The sequence below is a fragment of the Artibeus jamaicensis genome, unplaced genomic scaffold (assembly GCF_021234435.1).
Source record: "Artibeus jamaicensis isolate MK-2021 breed Jamaican fruit bat unplaced genomic scaffold, CSHL_Jam_final contig_685, whole genome shotgun sequence".
Lineage (NCBI taxonomy): Eukaryota > Metazoa > Chordata > Mammalia > Chiroptera > Phyllostomidae > Artibeus > Artibeus jamaicensis.
This window is the reverse complement of record NW_026521924.1, coordinates 6,062,812-6,087,210: the sequence shown is the minus strand read 5'-3', so window position 1 is coordinate 6,087,210 and position 24,399 is coordinate 6,062,812. Positions and strand designations below refer to the sequence as shown.

General features: G+C 40.0%; 1 long non-coding RNA gene across 1 annotated transcript in view; it reads left to right on the top strand.

Annotated features, from left to right (window-relative positions):
• The window catches only part of LOC128628311 (uncharacterized), a 124,114-nt gene that overhangs the window by 65,170 nt on the left and 34,545 nt on the right, over positions 1-24,399 (top strand). The gene's annotated exons all lie outside the window — the stretch shown is intronic.

Below are 24,399 nucleotides of genomic sequence, written 5' to 3'. Positions count from 1 at the left end.
CCTGAATCATAGGAGTCAGGTGAAGGGGTTAACCTGACCATGTGGCAGGGAAAGTTTCTTCCAAGATGGGAGGGAAGGAAGAAAGTTTGGGTGATGATCCAAAGAAAACAAAGAGTTGGGAGGAAACTTGTGGGAGTTCTCATCAGATGTTCTCAATTTTCCCAGGGAAGTAGGTGGAGAGGTCATCTTTGAGAGTAAAGGGGCAGGGGAGGAAATAGACCTGGAGGAGAATGAAGACAGTGGGGAAGGCTGTGGTGGTGAATTCCATGACAAGGAGTACTCTGTGGGTGATGAAAAGGGCTGCAGCCAGGCACTGAGCCCAGCTACTAAGGTCCACCTTCTCTGTTTACCCTGCCCCAACCCCCTTTGGCTCTAATGCTGACAAGAGCTAGAAGACCCTTTACATGCTCAGAGATTTATTGAAAGAAGAAGAGATAGTAAAAGAAATAAAAAACCCTTTGAATTGCTCCTAAATAACCAGGGAAAACTTTACAGAGGAGGAGGAAGTTTAGAAGAGCTTGATCTGAGAACACAGAGAAAGTTTGACAAGTAATAAGGGACCAGACAGGCCTCTACAGAAACATATCTGTAAGGTTTTTGGGAGAAAGGAGAAAAGTGATATTCATCAGATTATCCAAATTCCTCTCTTTACTTCATTATATCACTGCCAGAAGTTGATTCGTAATGCAGTTTAGCCACATTACCACATTTTACCTCTTATAAACAATGGATTGGGGATTTTTCAGGTTACATGTGTTTTTCAGCCATTGGTGTTATGACTGATGAAATATTTTCATAGCAGTAAGTATATGTTTTAATTCAGCATTCAAGCCAGAGATGAATGTTTTACTTAAAGTTTTATTTTTTTAATTTAATTTATTTATCTTTAGAAGGGAAGGGAAGGAGAGGGGAGAGAAATACCAATGTATGGTTGCTTCTCATGTGTGCCCTGCTGGGAACTGACCTGCAACCCAGGCATGTGCCCTGACTGGGAATCGAACCATGATTTTTTGGTTCACAGGCCCATGCTCAATCCACTGAGCTACACCAGCCAGGCCTAAAGTTTTATTTTTTAACCATGATCTTGACCTTCAATTTGTAAAGACTTCCTTATTTTTTTCTTTCAGTTTTGGTGAAGAATATCCCAGTCTGGAAATCCAACAATTGCACACTGAAAACAGTGATCTCCATAGACATTTGTGATCTGTGCCTCTCAGTTTATCAACTTGAATTTACTGCAGAGAAGGCTCAATGCAGGGTATTTAAAAATAACTAGTGATGTTTAGTTTGCTGAAAACTGAGCTGAAATAATCAGGACTGGCGATATAATTTTTAGATCCTGGAGCAAAATGAAACTGTGGGGTCCTTGTTAAAAAATTATTAAAACTTTTAAGATGGTAAAAACAGAACCTTAAACTAAGTGTGCAGCCTTTCTAAGCCCAAGCCCTGTGCAACTGTCTGAGTCACATGCTCATGATGCTGGTCCTGGGAATACCACAAGGACAGTAACACAAGTTGTAGAAACCTCATCAGCTTTTCCCACCCTCTGCCTGTCACTACAGAGCTTTAATTTTGGATACTTGGTCTAAACCCTGAGCCAGGTTCTCCTTTAACTATCCTTACTTTTGGAAATATGAAATTGGCCCAACATATCACTGTTATTATCTACTGCCCTATGACTACTCCAGGAGCCTAGACAGGGGGGTGATAATAGGAAGGTGTGGTGGACAGGGGTATACATGGGTCAATGTGGAAGCCATGTCTTAGTATAGGATTACATGTTGGCTCTGAAGTAATTTTTAATTCTTCTCTATAAGTGACTTCTTAATTGGCAGCCAGAGCAGGCAGTTCAAGTTAAGACAGCCTTGTGGGCTTGGGGAACCCCCTTTGCCACTGGGCACAGGCATTCAACTGGAAGTGTATTCGAGGTCTGTAGAGAAGATATCCAGGTATGTCATATGAAAAAATAGAGACATTTATTGAAGAATATATAAGAAACATTGTACATAGGACAATGACAACTCAGTCCCCTTCCAAGTAGGCACCTTGGGATCTTGCACATTTCTCCCTATCACTATCAGCTGCCCCATCATATTTTCCTGAATCTCATTCACAGTATGAAATCTCTTCCCTTTCAAAGGTGATTTTAGTTTTGGGAAAAGCCAGAAGTTGCAGGGTGCCAAATCTGGGTTCCAGGGGGGCTGAGCCACCTGGATGATTTGATGTTTTGCAAAAAAACTGCATGAGATCTGGTGCATGAGCAGGTGCATTACCATGATCAAGCTGCAAGTCAGCAGTTGCCCATGGCTGCAGCCTTCTGAATCATCTGAATAGTTTCTACAGGGGATTGTTCAAGCTTAATGCAAAATTTGATGCAGATTCGTTACTTTATTCAGTCATTTTGAATGCAATGGCCACACAGTACACATGCTTACTCAATGGCATCTACCACTCTATTGACTAGTACTAGTGAAGTCATCATTGTTCAAACATGAGCTTTCTAGTTCACTGCTCTTGGCTGGCAGGTTATATCAGTGTTGTGTAAACCATTCCTGTAATATTAACAATGGTGGAACTTTTTCTGGACAGACATTGTATGTGCTCAGTTTGTGACCTTATTCACAGTAGAAACCTCTCTCCCTTCTCTGCTTTCTGATAGAGAGATTTCTAACCCCTGACTATGAAGTTTTGACTTTAATAATTTAACGGCCTGATAGGTCTAATATAACATACAAGGTTTGGGGGTAGGGGAAAATTATTCATCCAGGTAGCTCAAACCTGAGTCTTGGCCTCTTGCCTTCCTCCCTGAACAACATGTGCTTCAGGACCTGCTCCAGCTTCTCTAAAAACTACTGGACCCTGGGCTTCTTGCACTTGCCCAGCTCCCAGCAAGCAGCAAGGCCAGCATCTGTGCAGGTACTGGGGGCTAAGGCTCTTAGATCCCCATGTCCCACTTCACCAGTATGCAGAGTGGCTGGGAGTTTAGAGGCCTGGCTGTGGGAATGGTCAGGGGTCCAGAGGTCTGGAGGCAGAGGGGGCAACTAGAGTGAGGAGATTATTCAGTGCTTGAATGACAGCCTGGCCTGCTATATGGATATAGTGAGAAGCCTGGAGGCTGAAAATCAGAGATTGGCCAGCAGAATCCAGGGACACCTAGAAAAAAAGGGACACCAAGTCAGAGACTAGGGGCTATTTTAAGACCATCAAGGACCTGAGAACTCATATTTTTGCAAGTTCTATGGACAATGCCTATATCATTCTGCAGGTTGACAATACCCATCTTGCTTTTTATGACTTCAGAGTTAAGTATTAAATGGAGATGGCCATGTGTCAGTCTGTGAAGAGTGACACCAATGGGCTCTGAAAGGCCCCTGCAACCAATATAATTTAACTGCAGTTGGAGACTGAGATTAAGGATCTAAAGGAAGAGCTTCTCTTCATGAAGAACCAAGAGGAGGATGTAAATGGTCTAAAACCAGACTGCCAACTCTGAGTTGACCATGAAGTTGGATGCCTCCTGTCCTCAGGACCTCAGCAAAATCTTGATATATATCTGGGCCCAGTATAATAAGTTGGCTTGGAATAACCAAGAGGAGGTGGAGAAGTACTGGTCCTAGCAGACTGAGGAGAATGCTACAGTGGTCACCTTGGAGACTGCGAGATAGGAGCAGCTGAAATGACATTCGTGGAACTAAGACAACACTCATGGAGCTGAGACATATGGCCCAGTCCTTGGAGATTGATCTGGACTTCATGAAAAATCTGAAGGGCAGTTTGGAGGACAGTCTGAGGGAGATGGAGATGCACCATGCCATGCAGGTGGGACAGTTCACCAGGATCCTGCTGGACCTGAAGTCGGAGCTGGCCTAGACCTAGACAGAGTGGCAGCTCCAGGTCCAGGATTATGAAGCCCTGCTGAACATTAAGGTCAAACTGGAGGCTGAGATCACCACCTACCACCACCTGCTGGAAGAGGGAGAGGACTTGGATCTTGGCATTGCCCTGGACAACAGCAACTCCATGCAATCCATCAGGAAGACTGCCACCTGTAGGATTTGTGGATGGCAAAGTCGTGTCTCAGGTCAACAACACCAAAGTTCAGAGGCAGTAAGGCATCATAACTGGGGGCAGGAGGCCTATATAAAGTTCAGAGATCATGAAAAAAACAAACAAAACAAATTATTTATCCATAAAGGAACCTTGGTAGCTGCCAGGAGAAACCTATCGAGGGTTTCCCATCAGATGACTGTGAAAGGTCATGGATTTGAGATTCAAGCAAGACCATGGGTTAGAAACCCTGAAGTCTGCTAAAATTAGATGCAAACAACTGCAGAAATTCAGAATAAAAATAGGTCAGAAGTAAAAGGGATAAATAAGCATTGGTGGGGAGGAGCAACCCAGTCCATGGAGGGCGAAACAGAAAGGTTCTGGAAAGGTGCTCATTCAGGCACACAGCATGTGGGGGCATGTTGGGAGCCAACAGGGCAGACCAAGGAGGACAGAGCAAAGGGCCAGCCATATAAAAACTTTGGTTACCAAGGCAACTTGTTCAACAAGTTGCCAAGCAGAAGTGACCTTTGGCTGAAGTGGGCATGATAAAAGGTGGAGCAAGAGGAAGTTCTGTAGCAAGAGCATAAAAACATGTAAGTATGCAGTCCTCTCCTTCTGAAGAGGAAATCTTTGCATTTTCTATTTTTGTTCTGATAGATAAGATTTTCCAGGGCAAAGATCATTCATTCTATTTTTGTTTTATTGTACAGCATACGACACCATTCTTATGCCCTCCTTCCCCCAACCCCATTTTATTACTGAGCCATTTGGATACAGTAAAATTCACCGACTTGAAGGCTAAGCTTGATGAATTGCTACATGTGTGTATAGCTGTGTAACCACCACCTGGGTCAAGACCAAGAACATTTCTATTCTTCCAGTAAGTTTGGTTGGACCACATTCCTAGTCAATACCTATTTGGTTTTCCTTGAACTCATATAAATGGAATCAGAGAGCTTGTCCTCTTTTGTGTGTGGTTCATCCTGCTCATTATTATGTCTGAACATTCATTCATGTTGGGTGTTGTAGTAGTTCATTCTTTTGCATTGCTGAGTATTCCTTTACAAGACTGTACCATGATTTTTAAAAAAAAAAATCTATTCTGTTGATTAGGCATTTGGGTTGTTCCCATTTGGGGGATATATAAATAAAGCTACTATGAACTTTCTTCTTTTATTGACATATGTTCTCCTCTCTCTTGATGCCCTCCATTTTTAAATACTTTTCTTCATTTGGCATCGAATGCATGGCTTTCTCCTTCTCCTATTCTTATTTTACTGCTGCATCCTTCCTGATATCCTTGGCTGTTTTCTCCTTATTTCTTTAACTTCTAAATATTGGACTCTCCCACCCCACCAGTTCATATCTTGGTCCTCTTCATCTAGGTTACATTCTGGGTTATCTCCTTCAGTCTTGTGGCCTTAAATACCACCTATATCCTCATGATGCCTGTATTTGTATCTTTAGCCCAGATCTGTCACTTAAACTCCAAGCTGATGCATTCAACGGTTTTTCAACATCCGTACTTAGACATATGATGGGCATATTGAACTTTACAGGACAGGCACTGGCCTTCTAATCTAACCCTCACCATCTGTTCTATTCCTGGCTTCCCTCTTCTCAGTTGTGGCAACTCCATCCTATCAGGAGCTCAAGTTAAAAAAACTTGAAACAATCATTGACTCTTCTCTTCTTTTCCCACCTCAAATTCAATTCACTAGCAAATCCTTGGGAATCTACCTTCAAATTATATCTTGAATAACCATTTCATCACATCCGTCATCTCCCAAGACTGAGATCCTGCTTCAGCCTCTGTCCCCTGTACAGTCTTTTCTTAACAAAGAAGCCATTATAAACACTTTTTTTTTTTTTAAGCAGAAGCAAAATCAGGTCACTTGTCTGCTTAGAATCCTCCAGTGGCATCTCATCTTACTCATAGTCAGAGTCAAATCTTTTACTATTGCTTATAAGGTCCTACATGATTTCCTGCCTATCTCCTGTATGCTTTCTCTTCCTAGTCTTTTCCCCTGCCCAGTCTGCTCTTGCCATGATGGTTTCTTTGCCATTCTGTGAACAAGCCAATTGTGTTTTCAGGAACTTTGCCCTTTCTGTTTGCTTTCCCTGCAATGGTATCCCAAGATAAATGCACAGCTTACTTCCTTTCCTTCTGCAGGTATCTTTCAGATATCATTATGGGGAATTCCTCTGAACACCTTCATTCAAGCCATAACTCATCCTCATTCTGTGCCATATGAAAGGATGTACCATACGTTGATGTCTCTCACAGAGTCCCTTAGAAAGAATCACTCTTTTTCTGTAAAAACAAGCAAAGTTTAAAGAAACATGTTTCTCTCAAATTAGGTTATTCTCTCAAGGAGATTACATTTATTTATTTTTTCACATTTTTTATTTAGTTATTTTTCAAGTACAGTTTTTTGTCTATTTCTCCCATCCAAGCCCACCCCCCTGTCCTGAGCTCCTCCCTCCCCCTCCCCCTCCCCCACCTCCAGCCCTCCTACCCGTGTCCCTCTCATTTGTTCCCCCAAATCCCTCTCGAGATTACATTTATGTTTATTCTTTTTTCAAGTATATTTTATTGATTATGCTATTACAGTTGTCCCATTCCCCCCCCACCTTTATTTCCCTCTGCCCTGCAGCTCTCTCCCACCAGCATTCCATCTCCCACTTAGTTCATGTCTAATGGTTGTACAGATATGTTCTTTGGCTTCTACATTTTCTATATTATTCCTTGTCTACTTTGTATGTAGCATTTATGTCTTTTATACCTTGTACATTTTCCCCTATTCTACCTCTTTCTCCTCCCCACTGATAATCCTACAACTAATCTCTGTTTCTGTGATTCTGTTCTTGTTATAGTTTGTTTTTGTTTTTTTAGGTTCAGTTATTGATAGATGTGACTTTGTTGTCATTTTACTGTTCATAGTTTTGATCCTCTTCTTTTTCTTAGATAAGTGCTTTTAACATTTCATGTAATTAGGGCTTGGTGATGATGAACTACTTTAGCTTGACCTTATCTGGGAACCACTTTATTTACCCTTCCATTCTAAATGATAGCTTTGCTAGAGAGAATAATCTCACATGTAGATCCTTGTCTTTCATGACTTCAAATATTATTTCCAGCTCCATCTTGCCTGTAAGGTTTCTTTCGAGAAATCAGCCAAAAGCCTATGGATACTCGTTTGTAGGTAACATTCTCCTTTACTCTTGCTGCTTTTAAGATTCTCTCTTTATCTTTAATATAGGGTAACTTAATCGTGATGTAGCTTGGTGTGTTCCTCCTTGGATCCAACTTCTTTGGGACTCTCTGAGCTTCCTGGACTTTTTGAAGTCTATTTTCTTTGCCAAATTGGCAAAATGAAGTTCTCCTTCATTCTTCTTTTTCTTTTTTAAAGTCTTTTTCATTGATTATGCTATTACAGTTTTCCCAATTTTTCCCCTTTGTTCTCCCTCCACCCTGTCCCCCCAACCTTCCAGCATCCCCCACTTATTTCACATCCATGGGTTGTTCATATAAGTTCTTTGAGTCTTCCATTTCCTATACCATATTTTTATCTCTCCCTATTTTATGCCTACTAATTATGCTTCCTTTTCCCTGTACCTTTCATCCCTATTCCTCCCTCCCCACCTCCCCACTGAAATCTGTCCATGTGATGTCCATTTCTCTGATTCTGTTTCTGTTCTAGTTGTTAACTTAGTTTTTGTTTTCATTTTTTTAGGTTCTTTTGTTGGTAGTTGTGAATTTATTGTCATTTTACTGTTTATATTTTTGATCTTCTTTTTCTTTGATAAGTCCCTTTAACATTTCATATAATAAGGGCTTGGTGATGATGAACTCCTTTAACTTGACATTATCTGGGAAGCACTTTCTCTGCCCTTCCATTCTAAATGATAGCTTTGCTGGATAGAGTAATCTTGGACGAGGATCCTTGCCTTTCATGACTTGGATTACTTCTTTCCAGCCCCTTCTGGACTGCAAGAAATCAGCTGATAGCCTAATGGACACTCTTTGTAGGTAACTCTTCCCCTTCCTCTTGCTTCTTTTAGACTTTTCTCTTTATATTTAATCATGGGTGACTTAATAATAATGTGCCTTGGTGTGTTCCTCTTTGGGTCCAACCTCTTTGGGGCTCTCTGGATTTCCTGGAAGTCTATTTCCTTCACCAGATTGGATGTTTTTCTTCATTATTTGTTCAAATAAGTTTTCAATTTCTTGCTCTTCCTCTTCTCCTTCTGGCATCTCTATGATTCAGATGTTGGAACATTTAAAGATGTCCTAGATGTTCCTAAGCCTCTCCTCATTTTTTTTGAATTCTTACTTCTTCATTCTGTTCTGGCTGAATGTTTATTTAGTTCTTCTGCTTCAAATTGTTGATTTGAGTCCCAGTTTCCTTCTCTTTACTGTTGGTTCCCTGTTCATTTTTCTTTAATTCAGTTTTCATAGCCTTCACTTTTTCCTCTATTGTAGGGCCACACTCAACCATTCCTGTGAATATTCTGATTACCAGTGTTTTGAACTCTGCATCTGATATGTTGGCTATCTCTTTGTCACTTAGTTGTTTTTCTGGAGTTTTGATGTGTTCTTTCTTTTGGGCCATATTTCTTTGTCTTGGTGGACCTGTTATGTTTTAAGGGGGGGGCTTAGGTCAGGGCAACCCACCTCACTGTGTTGTGGTGCTGCCCGTGGAGGAGGGATCAGAGAGGAAACAGTGCCACTTGCTCAGCTCTCTGCTGAATTTTAGTCACTTCCCTCACTATCCACAAGCAAACTGGAACCTTCTGGTGCTGGTTCCCATGTGGGAGGGCTTCTGTTATTCTAGGACCCTGTGGTCTCTCCAACATGCTTTTCTGTGAGCTTGGGAGTTTCTTGTACCACAACCCCACAGATTTTTACAGCCAAAGGTTTTGAGGCTTTTTTTTTTCTTGCTGTGCTAGAACCCTGGACTGTGTGGTCTGTTTCACTCCCTGTTGTTCTTCCTGGTTTATCTGCACTCAAATGTGGCACTTCCAGGTGCCCCCTTGCTTGCCTAGTCCTCCAGCCAATGCCTTGTTGTGTGCCCTCTTTTCTCTGGCTGCCCCTCTCCATCCCTCCTACCAGTCTGGTTGAATGTTTCTTCTTTACCTCCTTGGTTGTCAGACTAACATACAGTTCAATTTTCTGGCAGTTCTGGTAATTTTTTTGTTTTTAACTTTGTTGTTGTCCTTCTTTTGGTTGTGTGATGAGGCAAAGCATATCTACCTATGCCTCCATATTGGCTGGAAGTACATTTATATTTTTTCTTCACTGCGCTCAGCCCAGTGATGTTATTACTGTTTGCTATTTGGGGTTTGGTTGAGTCATAGAAAAAAAGAATAAATTAATTAAAGCAGTTGTGGGGAAGTGGTGATGTTACTAAAGGGACTATGGTTTTTAGTAGTTATTTTTTATGTAATCTTGAGCAAGTGGATTGCTGGCCCTTTCGGAAGCTTAGTTTCCACATCTAGAAAATGAGGGTCATAATTCTTGTATATTTGCCTCAGAGGCATATTTAGCATGAATCAGATATTTAAAATAGACTAACTGGTATTTGAAGTTACAGGTATTCTTTTGGAGAATACTGATTTGGATATGACATAAAAACATAAACTGTAAGATGCAGTATAAAATATGATATTAAAGTATTAAGGTATTGAGGAATTATAATCCTGGACATTTCTATCTTTGATGTCTCTATTTACACATCAGTTTCTCCTTAGTTATTCCAGTGATGTATGTCTGAGGGTAATGTGGTTATTACATGAATTCACTGTTCTTCTGGAACCTTCTGTTACATGCCTCTGGTCTTCACAAAGTGATCATTAACTTCCAGGTGGCCTCCCATTCTGACTCTGGCAATGGGCCAATTCCTTGATTCTACCTCACAATGCAACTTCCAAAGTAAATGTCTATTAAGCCTTTGTGTAAACCTTCCAGGCCTGTAGCAAAATCAACTGAACATAAATCACCCAAAGAAAGGGCTGTAGGAGAATAGATGTATAGATTTGAAAAATGAAATTATACAGCACATTTTCATTGTGGATCTCTGGCCTTAGTTACCTTGACTGTGACTTTCTCTGGTCTATATCAGGTTCATCCACAGAAGTGGTAGTTTTCAGTCACTGCACTGAGCTCTGTCCAAATATAGAGAAAATAAGTCCTTCCACACAAAAGTACCCAAAGATGCCTGTTTATAAATGGGCTTAACAAGCCTTCTAAATAAAAAAACAATTCTACCATCTCCTCATCACTAGCTATATTTTGTTCACATTTAGAAGGTTTGGCTGGAAATAAAAGACAGTGGTTTTGATAAGTTTGGTTGTTTTCCTTTGGTATTCCTTCTTTATTTAGAAATGGATAATGAATGAAAGTTCTAGCTTTTATAAATTGATTTTGGATTTCCCCCCTTTGGAAAGAAGGGTAATAAGACTAAACAAAAGCCCTGCATGAAGGAATGAAGGGAGAGAAGGGCAGGCATTTAGCAAAAATAAAGGAGCTTGGTTTGATGCTTGCCTCGAGGGGCTCAGGTGTATATAATGTCTGTTAAGTGTTAGCTTGTCAACTGACAATAGTTGCTCCAAACTTTACTTTTTCCAGAAGTATGACCCAGGAAGCATATGAGTGGAGCTATTCCTATGCAGCGGGGTCAGTCAACCTTTTTGAAGATAGACATTTTCAAATATGTTATCACATTTTCAGAGTAGAGCACTTCAGCTCAGAGAACATTTATTTTTCCACATACCTAAGAGGGTCTAAAGCATGTCTTGACTTTTTAAAAATACCTTTTACTTTACTGATTAAAATATGTTGTAAACTTTACTCTTTTTTTCTACCTGTTGGAAACCAATGTAGAAGAAAAAAACTCACTGAAAATAATTTTGATGGTAAGTAAGGATGTCATAAAGTTTGATAAGCTTTGGAACAACTTACTAGGAAATACCACACAGTATTCTTCTCCAGAAGGTAATTCAGGATATGTTCTCCTATGTTGGGCTCATTTGGCTTTGGTTCTGTCTGAGTGCACAGGATGGTCAAGGAACTCTAAGGCTGTTATTGTACCCTAAGTCACTGATTTCTTTGCCCTGTTTGTTCCTTTGGCCACACCAGGGTGTCACTTGCAGATGACTCTAGGACATGTTCATGGCATCCTGCATCTTTAAGCACAAAGGCATCTTATCCTGTGGGGCTGTTCCTCTTATGCCTGGGGCTGATTGGAAGTCTTCATTGTGGGGTCACTGCTCCAGAAGTACTCCTCAACAATGTGTCATGAGGTTGGCAGATAAATTATCCACTTGCCTCTGCCCTCAGAGAGACATTTCCAAGGTGTGTGGTATGTTTCGTGAAGTTATTTTAGAGGGTCCCTAGTGGGTTGTGCCCAGTTACCCACAGTGGTAACCTGCTCATAAACACACCCTTAATTACTTCCTTTCCTTTCCTGCCTCGAGTGGTTCTTCACTTCCCATAAAAGCTACTTACACCCAAGTATTTGTCCCAGGGTCTGCATCTGAGGACACTCAAACTGAAACAATATATGACCTCTTCACTCATGGAATTGCTTTGTCCATACATAGAATCTGCCGAGCCTTTATTTCCTCAGCTCTAATATTCAAATGAAATTAATAATTTATTTAGCACTCACAATATTCCAGGCATAGTTCCAAATGTAATATACATAAAATTAACTCTGTGAAATATGTATGCTGATTATCCACATTTTTCAGAGCAGAACGTGGGGGCTTGGGGAGGGGTGGGCAATTCACTCAATGTCATAAAACCAGTAATTTTATGAGCTTGAACTTTGTGAAGACCAGACATACATGATCTGCAGTCAGCATTCCTAACTACTGAGCCATCCTAAAGGTTTAATCTCCAAAATATACAAAGAACTTACACGACTCCACTCTAGGAAGACATCGAACCCAATTAAAAAATGGGAAAAGGACTTGAACAGACACTTCTCTAAAGAGGACATACAGAACATCCAGAGACACATGAAGAGATGCTCAATATCGTTAGCTATCAGAGAGATGCAAATTAAAACCACAATGAGATACCACTTTACACCAGTCAGGATGGCTATAATAGACAAAGCAACAAACAACAAATGTTGGAGAGGGTGTGGGGAAAAGGGGACCTTAGTTCACTGTTGGTGGGATTGTAGACTGGTACAACCATTATGGAAAACAGTATGGAATTTTCTCAGAAAAATAAAAATTGACCTGCCTTTTGACCCAGCAATTCCACTGCTAGGATTATACCCCAAGAATCCTAAAACATCAATTTCAAAGAACCTATGCACCACAATGTTCATAGCAGCACAATTTACAATAGCCAAGAGTTGGAAGCAACCTAGGTGCCCATCAGTAAATGAATGGATCCAAAAATTGTGGTACATATACACCATGGAATTTTATGCAGCAGAGAGAAAGAAGGAGCTACTACCTTTTGCAACAACATGGATGGAACTGGAAAGCATTATGCTGAGTGAAATAGGCCAGGCATTGAAGGACAAATACCATATGATCTCACCTTTGACAGGAAGCTAAAGAATAAAACAAATAAGCAAATAGAATAAAAATAAAGACGCTGAAATAGAGAACAAGTGGGCAGCGACCAGAGGGGAGAGGGAAGGGAACTTAAGGGGAAAAAGGGGGGAGGGATTTTGAGGAACAAGTATGAATGACACAGAGATGAGGACTTGGGGGGGGGGGGGAATGGGAGGGAGGGGGAGACCGGGCGGGGGGGGAAGAGGGAAAAAAAAAATGTACTTGAAAAGTAACCAAATAAAATTATTAAAAAAAAAAATTGATTATGCTGTTACAGTTGTTCTATTCCCCCCTTCATTCCCCTCCACCCTGCCCCCCCACCATTACCCCCCTTTAGTTTATGTCCATGTGTCTCAAGTCCTTTAGGTTCTATATTTCCCATGCTATTCTTGCCCCCCCCATCTATTTTCTATCTACTGTCTATGCTACTTATTTCCTGTACCTTCTCCCCCCATCTCCTCCTCCCACTCCCCTGTTGCTAACCCTCCTTGAGATCTTCTTTTCTATGTTTCCACTCCTGATCTAGCTGTCCTTTTAGTTTGCTTTCGTTTTAGGTGTGGTTGTTAATAACTGTGAGCTTGTTGTTCTTTCACTGTTCATGATTCTTTAACTTCTTTTTCTTAGATAAGTCCCTTTAACATTTCCTATAATAAGGGCTTGGTGATGATGAACTCCTTGAATTTGATCTTATCCGAGAAGCACCTTATCTGTCCTTCCATTCTAAATGAAAGTTTTGCTGGATAGAGCAATCTTGGTTGTAGGTCTTTAGATTTCATGACTTGGAATATTTCTTTCCAGCCCCTTCTTGCCTGTAAGGTCTCTTTTGAGAAATCTGCTGACAGTCTGATGGGGACTCCTTTGTAGGTGATTGTCCCCTTAGCTCTTGCTGCTTCTAGGATTCTCTCCTTCATTTTAATTTTGGCTAATGTAATTATGATATGCCTTGGTGTGTTTCTTCTTGAGTCCAACTTTTTTGGTACTCTCTGAGCTTCTTGGATTTCTTGGAAGTCTATTTCCTATGCCAGATTGGGGAAATTTTCTTTTATTATTTGTTCAAATAAGTTTTCCACTTGGTGGTTGTGCCTTTCCCCCTTCTGGTACCCCTATAATTTGGATATTGGAGCGTTTAAAGATGTCCTGGAGGTTCCTAAGACTCTCCTCATTTCTTTGAATTCTTGCTCCTTGACTCTTCTGTTTGGCCATTATTTGCTTTCTTCTGGTCCCCTCCATTGATTTGAATCCCAGTTTCCTTTTCATCGCTATGGGTTTCCTGTGGAATTCCATTCATTTCCATTAGTTTAGCCTTCATATGTTTCTCTAATTTGTGGCTATAATCAACCAGATCTGTGAGGATCCTGATGACCAGTGTTTTAAACTGTGCGTCTGAGAGTTTTGCTATTTCTTCGTCGCTTAGATTTATCTCTGGGGCTTTGAGGTCTCCCTGCGACATTTTTGGTCTGTTCTGGCCCTTTAAGTGGGAGAAGCGGCGCCTTGGACTCCCAGGTCGCTGGGTTGTGACGCTGTATGTGGAGGCGTGGTCAGAGCGGGGAAATGGCAGCGCCCTCTACCCGCCACGACGGTCCAACTGCCCACTCTCTCGCCTGTCCGCTCGCGCGCAGATAGGCGACCGCAGTCAACACGCAGCACCGCTTCCCCACTGTCTCCTCTGCAGTCGCTCACCTGGTGGGTTGCTTGGTCGCTCACTAGGTCCAATCCTGCGTTTGGAACCCGTGCATCTGGATTCGCGCGTCTGGGTTCCGCGCCTGGGTCCGTCCGACCGGAGTCCTCCTGTGCAACCCCTCACCAGACTCCGGTTTCGTCCCTTACCGGTCGGGCTGAAGAATTTGTTGTTAAGGGACTTCCAAAAAGTTCAATTTTCCGTGTTCTGGTTGTGTTTTCTGATGCTAATATTTAGTTGTCCCTAAACTTGGTTGTGTGAGAAGGCACGGTACATCCACCTATACCTCCATCTTGGCGGAAGTCCCTATCTACTTCTTGATAGTCAAATAAAATAATAAATATGAGGGTGACAAGAAAAAAAGGAGTTATGTATAAATAAGAGGGATTATTTTTACTAAACCCTTCCCAACATCACCCTTCTCTGCATCCTTCAATGTGTCAAGAGGATTTTTAGCAAAAGTAGAGGCTGGATCCATGTTCACTCCAGTAACTGAAAGCTGCTTCCAAATGAGTGGAACTCAGTCTGAAAAGATATTAGATTCCATTTCCTAATTGCTGTTTATTTTTAGAGCTATCGTGAAGAGGTCTATTGTCAAGATTAGGGAGGTTTCATTGCAGTGGATCGGAAGAGGTAGCTGATACACTGAGGTGTCATTAAGAATTATATGGCCAGTGACGAATAATCTTGCTGCAGACAAGATTGCTTTGGGCGTGTGTTCCAGTGTAGGTGCCAAAAATGCTAAGACTTGGAGAAAGGACAGGGGAAAGTAGAGCTTCTTCCACTTGTTGCTTGGAAGGGAGACAGAAAAACATCAGGAAGTGCTCATTTCTTCTCTTGGGATCTTTCAGGGACCTCCCACCTTCACAGGACAGTTGATGTTTGCATTGGTCAGGAATGACTTGCCAGAAGATAAAAGGCCTCACAGTGGAACACAGGTCTAGTTCTTCATAGCTCCTGAAGAGCTCCTGGCTGCCATGTGGTAGAAGGTGGTATAGAAAAGCCATGGGGACAGGTGTGATTCCAGCCACATGGCTGATGGCTCTCTTGCTAGGGCAGCTCCAGTGTGAGCTATTGGGAATCAGAAGCCTGAACAAAGAAGAAGCAAAGAGACATTCTACTTTTTTTGACCAACTTCACCCAGGCTGTTTTTTGAGGTATATAAAAGTGGTTGTGACTTGACAGGCAAAGTAGAAACAATCTTACCTGCATTGAGTCTGGGTTAAACTGCCCAGGTATTGCAAAAGCACAGAGGTAGGGAAAAGTAATTTAGAATCCTGGACATTTCTTCTGCCCTCAAAATGTCAGTCGTGGGTGCAGTCAATGGTGGAATTGACCTTGGTTGACTTGATGCTTTAGTGAACTGTCTCAGGGCTTGGCACACTGCCATCCTTCCAAGGCAGATGTGAGAATAAACACCATTAGTACGTTGATAACTGTTTGTTTTCCTTTGGCATTAGGGCTAAGAAAAATAAAGTGGGGAGGGTATCAGGCCCTCGAGTAAATCTTTAAAAGGTTCCCCCCTTTGATTCTCTTATGATTGTCTATTTATAATGGCAACATTCACAACAGGGAGAGAAAGACTTCAGTCACCCCTAAGACACATTTCGTCAAAATTACATTTAAGTACTTTCTATATATGAGTGAGAAGCATTATCTTTTATTATGTCTTTAAACCAATGAGGGGAACTAGTGTGTATAAACCAAGGTGTTGCTGTGGCCTGTTGTCTTTTCTTGAATTCCTGGAAAGGATCATCAGGAAGTTATCTTCAGATAACTGTCTGCCAGGCAGTTTGCATGAGAATAAAGAGGCCTTTCTAAAATCCATTAAAGATGATTCATTACTATTGGTTACATACATGTTGTGTTTTATTACTTAAATGCATAAATCACACATTGACTGGTAATTGTATGTGCCATGCTATTTTAGACCCTGGGAGTACTTGAGAGGTACAAGATGTGATTATTATTCCCAAGGAGAGTTCAATTTAATTAGGGAGACAAGACTATCATCTGTGCAATAGTTAGAGACTACAAAAAAATCATCTGATGAAGTAGTGAGCTATGAATTACAGGCTACGAGCTCTGTGATTCTTACTTGTGACATGGAAGCAGCAAAGCTTAACACAAGTTTTGAAGGACTCATGCAATCTGAACAGATTGAGGAGGAGTGGGGAACCCATTCTAAATTAGAACAGCATGCACAAAGATACAGAGGTGACAATTCATATATATTTCTCTGACACCTAAAACAGAGCAGCCTGTTAGACAGAGGGTTTGGGCAAACAAATAGTGAGCAAGAAGATGAAAGAGAACAGAGCTGGGGTAAGGAAACAGGACTTATATGTTCTGAAACCTTGCATTTACTTTACTCTCTGCACTATTCAAATTCTACCTTAGACCACTCTGTTTTGTCCATTTGCTTATTGTCACCTTTTAAAAGAGTAATTTGTGCACATGGCACTATACTTGGTGACATGATCTGTCTTAGTTTGTGTTTTCCCAGAGGCAGACCCTGATACAGGGAATCCAGGGTAAGTAAAGTAGTTTATTTAGGAGGCAATCCCAGGAAATTTTAGCAGGAGGTAGAAAAGTAAGGCAGAGAGATAAAGGAAGGCAATAAGGGGTGTTTTATTAAGATATTTATCAGTATGGAAAACTGGGATCAATCCTCCTAGGGAAAAATGGAACACTGAGGATATGAGTTCCAATGAGTATAGAAGATGTCTCAGAATAGTCCTGCTTGAGGGGTGAGGGACTTGGGATATTTATCCACCAATTTCCTTCAGTCATTGGTTTAGAGCTATTTTGAGGGTATTATCTTTTGCTCCACAAAAAAGTCCACGAGCAGAAGTTGAAGGTGTTTGCAGTAGCAATGTTGGTCCTAATATGTCAGCATTTCTTAAACTAGAACTTATGGCCTGTGTCTTAGTCAGCTTGGGCTGCTAGAATGAAATAGCACAAACTGAGTAGCTTGTAAACAACAGAACATTAGTTCTTATGATTTTGGAGGTTAGAAGTTTGAGGTTAGGGTGCCAGCACCATCTAGGCTGGTGAAAAGTGCCCTCTTCCAGGTTACAGATTGCCAACTTCTTGTATCCTCTCATGGTGGAAAGCAAAGGATGTGAGAGCTATCCTCAATTCTGTTTAAAAGGGCATTAATCCCATAGTGAAGTCTCCACTTACATGACCTAATAATCTCCCAAAGGCCCCAACCTCCAAATACCATCACATTGGGATTAGGGTTTCAATATATATATATATTTGGTCAAGGATCATAAATATTCAGTCCATGCATTGTGTTTCAGAGCTTCTAATGAAGAACAGGTCACCCTTGGCTACCTGTTTTTTTCAAATATTTTGTTTATTCAATTTTTTAGGGACAGGGGAAAGAAATGGAGAGAGGGAGAGAAACATCAGTTGATTGCCTCACACACACCCAACAGGGCACCAAACCCTTAACCTAGGCATATGCCCTGACCTGGAATTGAACCTGTGAACTTTTGTTTTGTGGGACGATGCCCAACCAACTGAGCCACACCAGTCAGGGCCAATACCTGTTTATCTCTTCTTTTTTTTTTCTTTCCATGTGTTACTATGGTTGGTTCCAAAGCAGAAGAAGTTTTAGGAGACAAGTTGTACAGTTTAAGATGTGAATGGAAACATGAGGAAGGATTTTAGTTATAATAAGACTCAGTGAGGGCTGGTTTACTTCCAGTTCAAGGAGTTTCCAGCACAGCTGTGAGGCAGTTTAATAAATATTATAATGGCTCAAATTTGAAGGAGCAGAGTAATGATTCTGATTGAGCTGAGGGTTTCTGGGGAAAACATGTTATTGAATTGAACTCATGTTTTGGTTTTCATGGGGAAACCAAGATGCCTTAATAGAAATCTGCAAACAAAATATCCACCCATTGTCTACCCCTGCTGCCATGACATAGCCCTTCTCCTGCTCTATATGACATGCAGCATTTCCACAGCTAGTTAGAAAACATAAATTAAATCAGGGTAATTTATTTTTTTCTCCCCATCTGTAGCAACACTCTACGCCAGTTGGGTTATGATCCAGTGGGAAAAAGATCAATTAAAGGGAAACCACAGAAGAGAAAGCATTTAAGAACAACATTCTTTCTTATTAAATTTTAATTTTCAAAGTTTGCTTTGCATTTTTTCAGTTAATAAAGAGAAGAAAATAAGAAAGAAAAATCAAACAATATTTTGTTTTTCCATATGCCTTTATAAAATCCTGGAATTGTAAGAAACCTTGAAAGGCCATTTTGATGTTCTTGACTTTTCATCAATATTGGTTGAGTTGAATTAAAGCTGTTTTTCATTTGAGGAATAGGCAGAAGACATGCAGAGAGATTCAAGCTCCCTCAATAATCGTATTTGTCCAATCCATCCATCCATCCATCCATCCCTCCATCCATCGTCTTATCATGGGAAAGTTCTATGTCAAGTGCTGTCAGTGCTAATACTTTTTTAGTAAACAAAGAGAAAAAACTAATTGTATTACAAAGTTAGTATGAGTTAGATTATTCAGATCATCTCTCTCTGATGAAGGTTCATGTCTTGGTGTCTCAAACTAGCTTTTGTTCATGGATAATTTTCAATTCCCTTTGTAGTCTACTTTTACTTAATGTAAGATCATAGATTAAAAAATATTTAATATGGATAAAAAATTTGGAGAATAGTTATGAGTGATCTGAGAAACATAAAAGATAACTTAAAAATAAAAAGCCATTTTTACAGATAGAAGAAAATATGATAAGGATGCCAATTCTTTTTTAATTAATCTATAAATTATATGTAATCCTAATAATAACTGGGCAGAATTATTTTAAAGTTTATGTAGAAAGATTATCAATAATAATTAATTAATAACATTCTGAAAAACAAAGGCAATGAGGAATGATTAACACATCTTATAAAAATTCATTGATTAAGATAGTATGGTACTTGCATATGAGTACACAGCCATCATAGGAACAGAATAGAAAGTCTAGAAACAGACTCAAATGCACATGGGAATTTAATATAAAATGAAATTTGGATTTAAAATGAGTGAAAAAAATAGTGAGTGAGGTTCAGACAACTCAATAGCTCATTACATTACAGCTTATATAAGTATAATAAATTCCAGATGAGGACTTCTGGCCAACATGGAGGTGTAGGTATATATACTTTGCCTCCCGACACACCAAAAGAAGGACGACAAATTTAAAAACAAAAAATAACCACAACTGCCCCAAAATTGAACTGTATGGAAGTCCAAGCACCAAGGAGTTAAGGAAGAAATATTCACTCAGAATATTGGAGGGGCAAAGAGGGGCAGCTTGGGGCAGAGAAGACTCATGGCAAGGCAGTGGCTAGAAGATTTGGCAGTCCCACATTTGTGTGTGGATAAACCAAGAGGAGCAACTGGGGAGTGAGATAGACTGCACAACCTGGGGCTCGACTGCAGGGAAATAAAGCCTCAAAACCTCTGACTGAAAAAACTTGTGAGTGCTGAGGCTACAGGAGAAACTCCCAGCCTCACAGGAGAGTACATTGGAGAGACCCACAGGGTCCTAACATACACAAACCAACCTATCCAGGAATCAACACCAAAAGGGCCCAATTTCATTGTGGGTAGTGGACAAAGTGACTGAAAGCTGGGTTGAGAACTGAGCAAGTGGCATTTTTCCCTCTCAGACCCCTCTGCCACATAGAGTGCCACAATGCAGCAATATGGATTGCCCTGCCCTGGTGAATACCTCAGGCACTTTCCCTTATGACATCATAACAGACTTGCTGAGACAAAAAAAAAAAAAAAAAAGCCCAAATGAAAGAACAGATTAAAGCTCCAGAAAACATACAACTAAGTGATGAAGAGATAGCGAACCTAGCAGATGCACTGCAGTTCAAAACACTGGTAATCAGAATGTTCACAGAAATGATTGAGTATGGTTGCAATATAGAGGAAAAAGTGAAGGCTATGAATGTAAAATAAAGAAAAATGTGCATGGAACCACCAGTGAAGGGAAGAAAACTGAGACTCAAATCAACAGTTTGGAGCAGAAAGACCAAATAAGCATTCAACTACAACAGAAAAAAAACAACACAAGAATTCAAAAAAAAAAAAAAAAAGGAGGAGAGGCTTAGGAACCCATGAGACAACTTTAAACATTCTAATATCCAAATCATAGGGGTGCCAGAAGGAGAAGAGGAAGAGAAAGAATTTTGAAAACTTATTTGAAAAAATAATGGGGAGCTTCCTCAGTCTGACAAAGGAAGTAGACTTCGAGGAAGTCCAAGCAACCCACAGAGTCCCAAAGAAGTTGGACCCAAGGAAGCACATACCAAGGCACATCATAATTACATTACCCAAGATTAAAGATAAAGGGATAATCTTAAAAGCAGCAAGAGAAAAGAAGATTGTTACCTGTGAAGAAGTGCCCATAAGACTGTCAGCTGATTTCTCAAAAGAAACCTTGCAGGCAAGAAGGGGCTGGAAAGAAGTATTTGAAGTAGAAAGTCAAGGACCTACATCCAAGATTACTCTATCCAGCAAAGCTATCCTTTATAATGGAAGGGCAGAGAAAGTACTTCCCAGATAAGGTCAAGTTAAAAGAATTCATCATCATCAAGCCCTTATGAAATGAAATGTTTAAGGGACTTATCTAAGAAAAAGAAGATAAAAATACAAACAGCAAAATAAAAACAAACTCATAACTATCAACAACCAAACCTAAAAACAGCAAAAACAAAGTAAGCAATCACCGAAAACAGGAGCAGAATCTTAGAAATAGATATTACTTGGAGGATTATCAGTGAGTAGGGGAAGGGTAAAGAATAGGGGAAAATGTACAGAAAATAAGAAGCATAAGCGGTAGGTACAAAATTGACAGGGGGGTGTTAAGAATAGTATGAAAAATGAAGAAGCCAAACAACTTACATGTACAACCCATCAACATGAACTAAGGTGGGGGAATGATGGTAGAAAGCAGGCAGGGTACAAGGTGGAGAGGAATAAAGGGGAGAAAAATATAAGACAACTGTAATAGCATAATCAATAACATTAAAATTAAAAAATAAATTCCACATGAATAAAGTATTTAAATGATAAAAAGTAACCATAAAACAGAAGAAAATATGAAAATTATAATCATAGAGGCAAAAAGGTTTTCTAGCAATGGCAGAAAACTTGTAAAACATAACACAGGAGACATTAAAAATAAAGAATTTGTACCTGGTAAAACCCACCAACATCAAAATGAAAAGATAAATGAAAAACTGGGAAAATATTGCATTTTTGTCAGTTTTAATTTCTCTATTCTATAAAGAAGGCATACTTACCTATAAAAAAGACTAATATCAAATAAATAATGAATAAAGAATAGAACACTTCATACAAAGGAAATTCATAAGAAAAGATGATTTACTTTGATTATAAAAAGAGAAGTGCAGAGTGAAGCTAAACTGGGATACAAGTTTACCTGTTAAATTAGCAAGATTTTGATATCTGCTGGTGTTGCCAGTGGCATAGACACATACAGAATTTCCTGTGTAATTAGGGGGAATGTTAGTGGGAAAGGTCAGCACAGTATGGCCCATGTCAGATTCACCCTAATGTCTAATTTTGCACTGTTAATAAGAGGTTGTACATTTTTAAATACTGGGAAAAATAAAAACATAATGTTTTATGACATGAAAATTATATAAATTCAAATTTTATGTCCATAACTAAAGTTTTATTGAAGTAAAGACATGCTGATTCATATATATAGATATATATATAGTTGTTTTAGTGCTATTTGAGTAGTTATGATAGATTAGAAAGATGAGTATATTTATTTTTACTCCTTTGGTAGATAAAATTGCTTATCTCTGCCCTACGACTTGAAAATATCTATCAAAATTATAAGTCCTGGGTTACCAGCCAAGATGGAGGTGTAGGTAGACACACTGTGCCTCCTTGCACAACCAACATAAGGACCACAAAAATTTGGAAACAAACAAACAAACAAAAAAACCAGTACTGACAGGAAATTGAACTGTATGGAAATTTGACAACCAAGGAGTTAAAATAGACACATTCATCTGGATCAGTAGGAGGAGTGGAGTCAGGTGGCTGGGAAGAGAGGGGTTTTGGCAAAAAAAGCAGTGGCTGGCAGACCCTGGGTGCTGGGTGGCAATGGGCAGACCCAGCAAGGTGGCTGGCTGACCAGGCAGTCCCACATTCAAGCACAGATAAACCAGGCAAAACTGTGGACTGAGACAGACCTTACAACCCAGGGAAATAAAGTCTCAAAACACCAATTGAAAACACCTGTGAGGATTGAGGTGCTGGGAGAGACTCCCAGTTTCACAGGAGAGTTTGTTGGAGAAACCCACAGGGTCCTAGAATGTACACAAGCCCACCCACATGGAAATCAGAAACAGAAGGCCCTAGTTTGCTTGGAGGAAGCATCAGAAGTGACTGAAATTTGTCAGAGAGCAGAGCAAGCACCATTGTTCCCTCTCTAACCCCTGCCCCACATATAGTGTCACAACTCAGAGACTGGGTTGATCTGCTTGGGCAAACACCTAAGGCTCCACCCCTCACTACATAATAGGCACATCAAGACACACACAAAAAATGGCCCAAACGAAAGAACAAATCAAAGCCCCAGAACAAATACAACTAAGCAATGATTAGAGATAGCCAACCCATCAGACGCACAGTTCAAAGCACTGGTGATCAGGATGCTCACAGGATTGGTTAAATTTGGTCACAAATTAGATGAAAAAATGAAGGCTATGCTATGTGAAATTAAAAAAAAAATGTACAGGGAACCAATAGTGATGGCAAAGAAACTGGGACTCAAATCAATGGAGTGGACCAGAAGGAAGGAAGAAAAAAACAAACAAATGAAAAAGAATGAAGAAACAAGAAATCAAAAAAATGAGGAGAGGCTTAGGAACCTACAGGACATCTGTGAATGTTCCAACATCAGAATTATAGGGGTACCAGAAGGGGGAAAGGCACAGCCACCAGTGGAAAACTTATTTGAACAAATAATAAAGGAGAACTTCCTCAATCTGGCAAAGGAAATAGACTTCCAGGAAGTCCAGGAAGATCAGAGTCCCAAAGAAGTTGGACCCAAGGAAGCACACACCAAGGCACATCAGAACAACATTACCCAAGATTAAAACGAAGGAGAGAATCCTAGATGCAGCAAGAGATAAGGAGACAGTTACCTGCAAAGGAGTTCTCATAAGACTGTCAGTGGATTTCTCAAGAGACCTTACAGGCAAGAAGGGGCTGAAAAGAAGTATTTGAAGTCATGAAAGGCAAGGATCTACATCTGAGATTATTCTATCCAGCAAAGCTATCATTTAGAATGGAAGGGCAGATAAAGTGTTTCTCGGATAAGGTGAAGCAAGTTAAAAAAGGTCATCATCACCAAGCCCTTATTATATAAAATGTTAAGGGACTTATCTAAGAAAAAGAAGATAAAAAACATGTATAGTAAAATGGCAGCAAACTCACAATTATTAACAACCACACCAAAGACAAAAACAAAAATAAAGTAAGCAAACAACTGGAACAGGAACAGAACCACAGAAATGGAGATCAGAGGGAGGGTTATCAACAGGGGAGTGGGAGGAGAAGAGAAGGGGAAAAGGTACAGAGAATAAGTAGCATAGATGGTAGGTAGAAAATAGGGGGGCGGCAAGAATAGTATGGGAAATGTAGAAGCTAAAGAACTTATAAGTATGACACATGGACATGAACTAAAGGGGGGGATGTGGGTGGGAGAGTGTGCAAGGTGCAAGGGAGTGAAAGGGGAAAATGGGACAACTGTCATAGCATAATCAATAAAATATATTAAAAAATTATAGGTCCCTTTTGACCTAGTGAACAGAGGAAAAAGGACTTATTCTATAGACACCCTTGCATAAGTGTAAAATAAAATATATACAGAATATCCACTACAGAATTAGTTGGTAAAATATTTGAAATGAACTAAATGTTGATCAATAAAAAACTGACTATAATTATAATATATTGTTATGGTAAAATATTATGTAATTATAAAATATGTATACTGAAATGTAATAACTTC